The 12,179-nt window shown below is 43.8% G+C and overlaps 1 protein-coding gene across 3 annotated transcripts in view; it reads left to right on the top strand.

Annotated features, from left to right (window-relative positions):
* Positions 1 to 6,875: 6,875 nt before the first annotated feature.
* SLC46A3 (solute carrier family 46 member 3) overlaps positions 6,876 to 12,179 on the top strand; it is a 40,428-nt gene continuing 35,124 nt past the window's right edge. For 2 of the 3 annotated variants that reach the window (XM_056561837.1, XM_056561839.1), the window contains exon 1: positions 6,876 to 7,150. The gene's annotated coding sequence lies outside the window, so the exon portion shown is untranslated. The remainder of the gene's footprint in view (positions 7,151 to 12,179) is intronic. The other variant, XM_056561840.1, reaches the window with a different exon arrangement.

Raw genomic sequence — 12,179 nt, 5'->3', positions numbered from 1 at the left:
TGTATATCTTTGCCCCATCCAGAAAGGCGCAAACGATAAATGGGCAGAGTTTTGCGTATGTGTGTCATACCAAAATACAGCAGATGGTAAATCTCCCCATTGTGCCCCAGAAAGAAAGATTATAGAGGGACATTTGTGAATGTTGGGGTGAGGTAGGATCTTACCCATATTTGCTTGGTGTATTTTTTGCGCAGTTGCTCAAAATGTACCAAAATGGTGCACGGGACTTGATATATTTTGCACAATTATAGAAACCAGTGAGCTGCAGAGCTATTGCACATTTGCACGTGTCCTATTAGGTTGTGTAGATTTGTGCAAAAAAAAGTAGGCTTTGTGCAAAAGTTGTGCACAAATAATAATTTTGTGTCTAGCACTACATAAAGTGCTCCATGGTGTCCCAAACAGTACACTTGATTAGGAAATGCTTCACCGAAAAGAACGCACAAAAAAATGCATCAACGGCAATTGCGCAAAATTTTCCGCCTAAAATAAACAAGAAAAAAGGTGTACAAGCAATGATAAATATCCCCCATAGAGTGATATCACTCCGTACGTATGGAACCTGATGGTAGATGTCACAATTCATTTTTTGTATGAATCTGAAAGCTATAACCTCCATATACCTTCATATGAAGTCAGAGGAATATGTAGGGACAGTAAGGACTAGCGAGGGTGTAATATGGCTCCATGAAACTTGTTTTATGGAGCAGTAATAGGTCGTGTGAGTAAGTCCTTTCTATTGGCTCAGAATAATAGGATTCCCATTTGCACAATAAGGCATCATTTTTAGAGACATGCACATAAACACATTGAGGGGAATTTATCATTGTATATAGAGCTTTTTTTTGGTGTATTTTTTTTACTCAAAAAGAGTTTTTTTGCAAATTTTTTGCAAATTTTTCATCCCCTTGTCTATGGTTAAGTTTACCATAGAGCACTTTCTACTGTAGAATCGAATTTATTAACTGCAGGGTTTTTTTACGCAAAAAAAATGCGCAAAAGCACTTTTCTTGCACAAATATACACCACCTCGGAGGACACGTACCAAAGTGTCTATTTTGGGACAGTAAGGACTGCTACTCCAATCATGGACAGACTCTGCCCATGATGGGAGTTGTAGTCCAGGGGCTGAGGTGCAGAGCGCAGCAGGTCATAATCCAGAGACCCGCTGCGATCCTCATTTAACTGTAAAAGCCGGCGGCACATGCGGCTACACGGTGCTGCACGCCGGCTCCAGTATACACTGTCATAATTCATAATCCCCTCCAATTATTACCCCAGGACCCACCGCCACGGGAAGAGCCACTACCAACAGGCCCGGAGCATCAAAAATGGAGCTCCTGGGCTTAGGCTGTAACAGGCTGGTGTTATTTAGGCTGGGGAGGGCCAGTAACAATGGTCCTAGCCCACCCTGGTGACATCAGGCTTTTGCTGCTTGGTTGGTATCTGGCTGATACTGAAAATAGGGGGAACCCTATGCGTATTTTTTTTTTTATAAATAAAAAAGTGTGTGGTTTTTTCAGTATCAGCCAGATGCCAACCAAGCAGCAACAGCCTGACGTTACCAGGGTGGGCTAGGACCATTGTAACTGGCCCTCCCCAGCCTAAATAACACCAGCCTGTTACCGCCTAGGCCCAGGAGCACCATTTTTGATGCTCCGGGCATGTTGGTACCGGCTCTTCCCGGAACCCCTGTGGCGGTGGTTACTGGGGCAATAATATGGAGTTAGCGCTAGCTGTTTTGGGGGCTAACACTAAGCCCCAGCTTAATAATGGATTCTGTCTACAAGACGCCTTCCACTACTAAGCCTGAAAATTCAATTATAAAAAAACACAACACATTGAAAAACATTTTTTATTTTAAAAAAACACTCCCCCCACAGCCCTCGTTAACCCTTTTATCGACATTAAAAAAACGCTGTTCATCGTCGCAACCCACCAAATCTGACATAGCCCTCCACATTCATGTATCTAAATTTTGAAGAAAAAAAAAAACAACAAAAAATTTAGTACATTTTTTTGTTTCCACACACCAGCAAAAACGCAAGAAAAAAATGCAAGAAAAACTGACAAAATGCAGGAAAAAGCTGGGACAGTTTTTCTGGCGTTTTTGCTGATGTACAAAAAAACCTCAATGGAATCCTGGCCTCAAAGCAATAGAACAAAATCCCTACGTCCACTTTTCCTGTGAGGTAGAGAAGGAGTGTACGGTAGAGCAAGGGGGGGGGGGTAGATTTGCACAAGATTTATCAAAGGAGTGCACAGCCTTAGTTCTGAGAAAGAGTGTAAATTAGACAGGAGTGTAAAGGGGTAGATCTGTGTCTACAATAGACAAATAATTATAAATCTCCCCCATTGTGAGACAGAAACGGTGGTCAAGATCACTTATATTTCCCCAATGTACTTGTCACACTAGGTTTTAGAAAGCACATTCCCTATCCTGGCAAAACTGAGTAAGATATTGGAAATCTAGGAGAGTGTTACATCTCTGGCAAGATTTAGCTTTCTAGAGACTTTTGGTAAGTTCTATTTTTGGTCCTGATTTTTTATGGAATGAAAGGCAGGATTGGCAGTGGAGATATGTCATCACGCCACGCCCCCTCCATTCATGTCTATGGTTGGGGGCGTGACAGACGCAGCGCCCCCTCCCATAGACATGAATGGAGGGGGCGTGGTGTGACATCTTGTCTCCAGTCCTGTAGACACAGAGGATTCCGAGACTGGAGCAGCAGCCCGACATAGAATGTAGGTGCTGCCCGGAGATCTTGGGGGGTCCCCGCGTCGGCCCCCTCGCGATCAGACACCTTATCCCCTATCCTTTACATAGGGGGATAAGATGTCTTTGGCCGGAATATCCCTTTAAAGGGAAATGGACATGCCTCATAATAAACTTGCTGCATCTTGGACAGTTATAGCTATGAGTAGACAGCTCTCCACGCCATGCAGGCGCAATACGGATGTCACACCATCGCCCCCCACCCCCCTCCACCACCTCCAGGTCATTTCAAAAAGCTTACACTGTGGGTTTGAAGCCTTATCAGAGCTTTTATTTAAAGTTCAACTCTCTTAGAAATAAAGGTCCTCACCATAAAGTACCTTTACGTAAGTCGTGGAAAAGATCACAAACCCTGACTATAAAGGAAAGTCTAGTTAACAGAAAAGGCTGGAATGCAGAATGAAGTCAGGATATAGACATTAAAGCACAAGTGGCACTTGGCACAGACATTAAGTAGCATGGTACAGTATGTGGAAATCACAAGTCCTCTACTGCTGAGCTTATTTCTTTTCTAAGTAGCCATCAATTTTGGAAATATTTATTAAGGATTCCTGGAAGTTTTAAATGTTCATATCTTTTTGAATTATTTTAATATGCCCCCTACCAACACATTCATATATGTTAAAGTATGTGACACTTGGGTCATTTTAACAGGTTGTTCTGTGGTGAGCCATGGGGTGTGATGTAAGGTGTAAGGGGCAGATGGTGTTGCCCAGGGGTAGATGGTATTAACCTCTTCATGTTCATGACGCCAGGGCGTGGTTTGCCTATGTAACCACCCAAAGGTAGCACCACTAGATCTAGGTTAGGCAGGGGCAAATAATAGTCCAAGGCCAGGTTAAGGTTAACAGTAGCTTTTACTGAGGTTAGACAGGTGTTACAGTCTATACAGCTCGGCCAGGATCCCAGAGAGGTGACCAGTAAAACGGGACCTCGCAGCTTGCTGGGACTTGCAGTGACTTGAGAGACTATAGGTGCAGGCCACATTGACTACAATTGACTTGACTTGACTGAAGATGATGACAGCAGATAAAGATGACTTGACTTGTGGCTGCAATTTACGTTGAGGCCTCCAGATGTGCTAGATACTGGCTCTGAGACATCTGGACTGGACTGAACCTCAGCAGGAAAAGAATCACAAGAGAGAGATTGTAGTACCTCCCCCTCTTATAAAGGGGGGCTGTGCAAGGAGCCCATAGGCCAACTGTGGGTCACCTGGTGCTCTCTGGGTAACAAACACATGACTTAAACATGTGACAAACATTTTCATGTGACTAGCAATCATGTGACCAACATCAAAGGTCCTTTGCACTGAATATATAACCTATACACTGCAGGAGAGCCCTGAGGACGTACAGGGACTCAACCTGACAGGACTGTAGGAACATATCCCATACTGGGACATCACAAATCCCCCTACTTAAGTAAAGTCGCCCTTGATTTCCAACCTGGAAGGCTTGAGGAGCGAAATGGCCACGGGGCCACATGCAGTCCTGGGGCATTGCAATTAATGTCCCTTTCCAGGCTGTTGTTGACAAAAAACTGATGATACAAGAGAGTCTCTGTATCAATGTCTATACATGCTCTGATAAATTGTATAACTGAAAAACCTTAGGATTACTGGAGAATAAGGACTATGTATAGAAATAACAACCTACCTATGACTATAGTATAAACATGACTTATGGAATATGACTATGCATATTATGACATTTGACTATGACTATGCATATTATGACATTTTACTATGTATGTAAACAACACATTATACATGTGACTAAGCCATGACACTGGCAGATTGGGTTGCCGGAGGCTTTCTGCCTAATGCCTTGGCTACTGGGGTCCTTTGGCATTACACACTTCTCCCCAGATCACTAGTTATATAGTCATTTATTAAATAACATTATACATTTGTTACCTTTGACTGTTTAGATTACGTGCTTTGTGGGTGCAGGAATACCTTCTGGCCAGCAAAGTATCTTAAGCATGTGGACACAAGAATTTCTATTAGAAAATTTGCAAGAACTTAAAGACAGTTGAATGGACTGTGATGTAGTGAGTGCTACAGCCCTAATGTATATGAGACACATGTACATGAGTTTATGTGTACTTAATGACTGTGTAGTACACGACTTGAAACTTAACCCCTTAACGACGCAGGACGAAAATGTACGTCCTGGTGAGTTGGTACTTAATGCACCGGGAAGTACATTTACGTCATGTGCATAACCACGAGCATCGGAGCGATGCTCGTGTCATGCATGGCAGGTCCCAGCAGCTGATAGCAGCCAGGGATCTGCCCGTAATGGTGGACATCCGTGATCGCGCGGATGTCCGCCATTAACCCTTCAGATGCCGTGACCAATACAGATCACGGCATCTGCAGCATCGCGGTACTTTGAATGGATGATCGGATCGGCAGCAGCACTGCCACGGCGATCCAATCATCCAGCATGGTGGCCGGAGGTCCCCTCACCTTGCTTCGGCAGTGTCCCGGGGTCTTCTGCTCTGGTCTGAGATCAAGCAGACCAGAGCAGAAGATGACCGATAATACTGATCAGTACTATGTCCTATGCATAGCACTGAACAGTATTAGCAATCGAATGATTGCTATAAATAGTCTCCTATGGGGACTATTAAAGTGTAAAAGTTAAAAAAGTTAAAAATGAAAGTAAAAAAAATGTGACAAACCCCCTCCCTCAATAAAAACGTAAATTGTCCCATTTTCCCTATTTCACCCCCAAAAAGTGTAAACAAAAAAACTATATACATATTTGGTATCACCGCAATATCCGATTTATTAAAATATAATGTTAATGATACCGTACGGTGAATGGCGTGAACGTAAGAAAAAAAAAGTCCAAAATAGCTGCTTTTGTATAACATTTTATTCCAAAAATTTTTTATTAAGAAAGTATTAAAAGTTTTATATAGGCAAATATGTTATCAATAAAAAGTACAGATCACGGCGCAAAAAATTAGCCCTCATAATGAAAAGGTTATAGGTCTTCAAAATAGGGGGATTTTAAACGTACTAATTTGGTTAAACAGTTTGTGATTTTTTTTAAATAAAGAACACATATCATTTTTACCGTAAATTGTATGGCATGAAAAAGAGACCTTCCAAAATTTGCTAAATTGCGGTTTTCTTTTTAATTTCCCCACACAAAATAGTATTTTTTTTGTTGCCCCATACATTTTATGGTAAAGTGAGTGATGGCATTACAACGGACAACTGCTCGCGCAAAAAACAAGCCCCCATACTAGTCTGTGGATGACAATATAAAAGAGTTATGATTTTTTGAAGGCGAGGAGGAAAAAACAAAAACGTAAAAATAAAATTGTCTGAGTCCTTAAGGCCCAAATGGGCTGAAACCTTAAGGGGTTAAGCTTTGACTGTACATGGTGTTGGTCATGGGGTGAAATGTTGCTTCTCCCGACTGTTCAGGATACCCCTGCGAAAACTGCCAGACACCAGAAAACACAGTACACCATGTCGTTTGGTGTACAACAAATTATATACATTTTATTTTACTACAACCATTTTAGTATGGAAACACAAATATGTCATTGTGCAGAATGGCAAGCAAAAATATATTACTATGACAATATGTACACAGATGTCCAATTGTCCATGCATCGCTCAGCAGTCCAGATACACTGTAGAGTTCAGGTTCTAAGAGCTCGAGCTTCGTCAGGTTCCTGAGAATCACGGCCGAAGCCGGGCACAACACTTACGAGATTGGTTACCATAAAACCTTCTTGACTAGTTCGTCAGGCACTGTGCTTAAACGTTGCTTGTAAACCTGGAACAACATAAAGATTGTGCTTGCACACAGCAGTCAGTTATTCATACGACCAAGTTACTGTACACGAGTACACAAATAGAACATTTCTTTTACGTATGCACTCTTCCATTCCAACTTAGTCGGTCAAACTGTTTTCTAGGCTGGGACATATACCTAGTACCGTGAGACTGGGCCCCCTCCATGGGGTTGACATGTGTGTTCCATGAGACATGGGACAAACGGGATTCAGTGATGGTCAGACTCACAGTGACCACCACTTGTGCAGCAGCAGCTTGCGCCACTGGTGGAATGACAGTTGGTGCCTGTTGGGCCGGCCAAACCTCCTGAACAGCTGGAGTAGGCCGAGGCACCCCTGTTGGTACCCGCTGGTCAGGCCAAACCTCTGTGGCAATCAGAGCAGGCCTGGGCACTTCCGTTGGTGCCTTCAAGTAATTTGTTTGCACCCTTTGGGTCATGATTTCCATCATCTTAGTGCGAATCTGACGGACTTGTTGATGCCGGGCATAGGATGCCTTTCTGATCTGATTGTTGCCTTGATGGACCCAACACAGAAGAGACAGAGAAGGTAGCAGTCTGTAGTCTCTTCATCCACATGCGCTTTAATTCAAGTCCTCCATTTGGTGACAACTGGGCCCCCTGCAACCTGGGGAGTACTGGCCCTTTAACCCCTTAACCCCTTAAGGACCGGGGGTTTTTCCGTTTTTGCATTTTCGTTTTTTGCTCCTTGCCTTTAAAAAAATCGTAACTCTTTAAATTTTGCACCTAAAAATCTATATTATTGCTTATTTTTTGCGCCACCAATTCTACTTTGTAATGACGTCAGTCATTTTGCCCAAAAATCTACGGTGAAACGGAAAAAAAAATCATTGTGAGTCAAAATTTAAAAAAAAATACGCTGTTTTGTAAATTTTGGGGGCTTCCGTTTCTACGTAGTACATTTTTCGGTAAAAATGACACCTTATCTTTATTCTGTAGGTCCATATGATTAAAATGATACCCTACTTATATAGGTTTGATTTTGTCATAACTTCATGCAGGAAAATCTTCTGACCCCTAGAACTTTTTTATTTTTCCACGTATGGGGCGGTATCAGGGCTCATTTTTTGCTTGCATTGATAGGACTTATTGATCGCTTTTTATTAATTTTTTTCATGATATAAAAAGTGACCAAAAATGCACTATTTTGGACTTTGGAATTTTTTTGCTCGTACGCAATTGACCATGCGGTTTAATTAACGATATATTTTTATAATTCGGACATTTCCGCACGTGGTGATACCATATATTTTTATTTTTATTTTAATTTACACTGTGGTTTTTTTTTATGGGAAAAGGGGGGTGATTCAAACTTTTTTTTATTAAAGAATTTTTCTTTAAAACAGATACCGTATTTATCGGCGTATAACACGCACTTTTTAGGATAAAATTTTTAGCCTAAAGTCTATGTGCGTGTTATACGCTGATACACCCCCAGGAAAGGCAGGGGGAGAGAGGCCGTCGCTGCCTGCTCCTCTCCCCCTGCCTTTCCTGGGGTCTAGAGCCCTGCTGCCGGCCCTTCTCTCCCCCTGGCTATCGGCGCCGCTGCCCGTTCTGTCCCCCTGACTATCGGTACCGACGCCCCATTGCTGGCGCCGATAGCCAGGGGGAGAGAAGCGGCGCCGACAGCCAGGGGGAGAGAAGGGGCAGCGGCACCCATTGCCGGCGCCGCTGCCCCGTTGCCTCCCCCCATCCCCGGTGGCATAATTACCTGGGTCGGGTCCGCGCTGCTGCAGGCCTCCGGCGTGCGTCCCCTTCGTCGTTACTATGCGCTGCACGGCGCATGACGTCAGTGCGCCGCGCCGTGCATAGCAACGACGCAGGGGACGCACGCCGGAGGCCTGCAGCAGCGCGGACCCGACCCAGGTAATTATGCCACCGGGGATGGGGGGAGGCAACGGGGCAGCGGCGCCGGCAATGGGTGCCGCTGCCCCTTCTCTCCCCCTGGCTGTCGGCGCCGCTTCTCTCCCCCTGGCTATTGGCGCCGGCAATGGGGCGCCGGTACCGATAGTCAGGGGGACAGAACGGGCAGCGGCGCCGATAGCCAGGGGGAGAGAAGGGCCGGCAGCAGGGCTCTAGACCCCAGGAAAGGCAGGGGGAGAGAAGCGGGCAGCGACGGCCTCTCTCCCCCTGCCTTTCCTGGGGGTGTATCGGGTTATACACGCGCACACACGCACCCTCATTTTACCATGGATATTTGGGTAAAAAACTTTTTTTACCCAAATATCCTTGGTAAAATGAGGGTGCGTGTTATAGGCCGGTGCGTAGTATACCCCGATAAATACGGTATTTGAGAATAAAAAAATAAAAGTATATAGAATAATATACAGAGTCATACAGACCAGGTTACAATATGATAACATAGATCCGGCTGTAAAGATGTTGTAAAGTCCAGATTATTTCAGGTCGGCTCTGTGAGTATCCGGGGAAGACCCCACATCAGAGACATGAAGCTTAGATAAAAGATAATAAATAAATTATCTAACAGATAATAAAGAATGAAGCGAGGATAATATGAAGTGCTATTAGAGGATACTAATAATATATCTTGACTCCGGATCCATTACACCTCAGTTTATGGTCAATAATCCAGGCAACATGCAATGAAGAAGATGTAAAATAATGTAAAAAAATAAAAAAAACAGGAGGTAAAAAGTTTGTAAGAGGTAGAAAGTTATATAGAGAAAGGGACAGGTAAGTATAGAAGATAAAGATAAAGGGACGGATAAGTAGGGAAGATAAAGAGAATAGAGAAGTATCCGCTCGGCTCCAGCTCCTCGGGGTCCGTCCACTGCCTCAGACCACTCTCAGGGCCTCGACATATTCATCCCACCGGCGCCACAAAGTATCAAAAGCATCCAGTCTGTTTTCCACCATGGCAGACATATTTTCCAATCTCTGTATATCTGCGATTTTATCTAGTAGCATCTGGAATGGGGGGGGGGCGGGTGGGGGGGGGGGTGCTGGCTATCAGTTTTCCTCCACCACTGAGCCACAAGACACTTGGCCGCAGTGAGTATATGTAAGAAGAGTTTAGACTGAATGGTAGTGATTCTGCTGGGGGGGATGTTCAGAAGATATGTCTCCGCAGTGTTGCAGTGTTATAGCTCCCATAGGGACCTATGATCTTTTACATTGATCACTGGTTTCTCATAGGAAACCAGTGATCGATGATTCTGTCGCTTGACTGCTCATGCCTGGATCTCAGGCACTGAGAAGTCATTCGGCGATCGGACAGCGAGGAGGCAGGTTGGGACCCTCCTGCTGTCCTGTAAGCTGTTCGGGATGCCACGATTTTGCCGCAGCTATCCCGAACAGCCCACTGAGCTAACCGGCATGGTTTCACTTTCACTTTAGATGCGGCGTTCAACTTTAACCCCTTAAGGACTCAGCCCATTTTGGCCTTAAGGACTCAGACAATTTAATTTTTACGTTTTCATTTTTTCCTCCTCGCCTTCTAAAAATCATAACTCTTTTATATTTTCATCCACAGACTAGTGTGAGGGCTTATTTTTTGCGTGACCAGTTGTCCTTTGTAATGACATCACTCATTATATCATAAAATGTATGGCGCAACCAAAAAACACTATTTTTGTGGGGAAATTAAAACGAAAAACGCAATTTTGCTAATTTTGGAAGGTTTTGTTTTCACGCCGTACAATTTATGGTAAAAATGACGTGTGGTCTTTATTCTTAGGGTCAATACGATTAAAATGATACCCATTATTATATACTTTTATATTATTGTTGCGCTTAAAAAAAATCACAAACTTTTTAACCAAATTAGTACGTTTATAATCCCTTTATTTTGATGACCTATAACTTTTTATTTTTCCGTATAAGTGGCGGTATGGGGGCTCATTTTTTGCGCCATGATCTGTACTTTTTTTTGATACCACATTTGCATATAAAAAACTTTTAATACACTTTTTATAATTTTTTTTTAAATAAAATGTATAAAAAAGTAGGAATTTTGGACTTTTTTTATTTTTTTTCGTTCACGCCGTTCACCGTACGGGATCATTAACATTTTATTTTAATAGTTCGGACATTTACGCACGCGGCGATACCAAATATGTCTATAAAAAATGTTTTTTACGCTTTTTGGGGGTAAAATAGGAAAAAACGGACGTTTTACTTTTTTATTGGGGGAGGGGATTTTTCACTTTTTTTTTACTTTTACTTTTACATTTTTTTACATTTTTTTTTACACTTGAATAGCCCCCATAGGGGACTATTCATAGCAATACCATGATTGCTAATACTGATCTGTTCTATGTATAGGACATAGAACAGATCAGTATTATCGGTCATCTCCTGCTCTGGTCTGCTCGATCACAGACCAGAGCAGGAGATGCCGGGAGCCGCACGGAGGAAGGAGAGGGGACCTCCATGCGGCGTTATGAATAATCGGATCCCCGCAGCAGCGCTGCGGGCGATCCGATCGTTCATTTAAATCGCGAACTCCCGCAGATGCCGGGATCTGTATTTATCCCGGCACCTGAGGGGTTAATGGCGGACGCCCGCGAGATCGCGGGCGTCGGCCATTGCCGGCGGGTCCCTGGCTGCGATCAGCAGCCGGGATCAGCCGCGCATGACACGGGCATCGCTCCGATGCCCGCGGTTATGCTTAGGACGTAAATGTACGTCCTGGTGCGTTAAGTACCACCTCACCAGGACGTACATTTACGTCCTGCGTCCTTAAGGGGTTAAACGCAGCGTCTAAAGGGTTAATAGCGCTTGGCACCACGATCAATGCCGCGCGCTATTAGCCACGGGTCCCGGCCGTTGTTAGAGGCCGGGCCCGACCCGCTATGACGCGGGGCCATGAGGACATGACGTTCCATGTCCTCTTTGTAAATGCACATGGCCTTCAATTCCAGCCAAATTCTCTCTCCAAAAAAGCAATTTTGCTCTTTCTCTTCTGAGCCTTGTAGTTCACCAGCAGAGCACTTTACATCCACATATGGGGTATTTCCGTACTCTTGAGAAAATTGTGTTACAAATTTTGTGCGGCTTTTTCTCCCTTTACCTCTTGTAAAAATGAAAAGTATGGGGGGGGGGGGCAACACCAGCATGTTAGTTTAAAAAATAAATTTTTATACAATAACAGGCTGGTGTAGACCCCAACTTTTCCTTTTCATAAGGGGTAAAATGAGAAAAAGCCCCCAAAAATTTGTAACACAATTTTCTCCTGAGTACGGAGATACCCCATATGTGGCCCTAAACTGTTGCCTTGAAATAAGCCAGGGCTCAGGAGTGAAAGAGAAGCCATGCCCATTTGAGGCCTAAATTAGGTATTTGCATGGGGGCAGACCTGGATGCAAGCATGGCGCTTGCCCCCTGCACCACAAAATATTCTACGGCAGTGTTTCCCAAACAGGGTGTCTCCCAGCATGCCTGGACAGTCAATGGCTGGAGGCTCCATTTAGGAGAGAGTGGCATACAATGCATTTTTCATTTTTATTGGGGAGGGGAGGGGGGCTGTGTAAGGGTATATGTATATGTAGTGTTTTACTCTTTATTTCATGTAAGTGTAGTGTAGTGTTTTTAGCTCA

Source organism: Hyla sarda, chromosome 2 (assembly GCF_029499605.1).
Source record: "Hyla sarda isolate aHylSar1 chromosome 2, aHylSar1.hap1, whole genome shotgun sequence".
Classification (NCBI taxonomy): domain Eukaryota; kingdom Metazoa; phylum Chordata; class Amphibia; order Anura; family Hylidae; genus Hyla; species Hyla sarda.
This window is presented reverse-complemented; position numbering and strand designations above follow the sequence as displayed.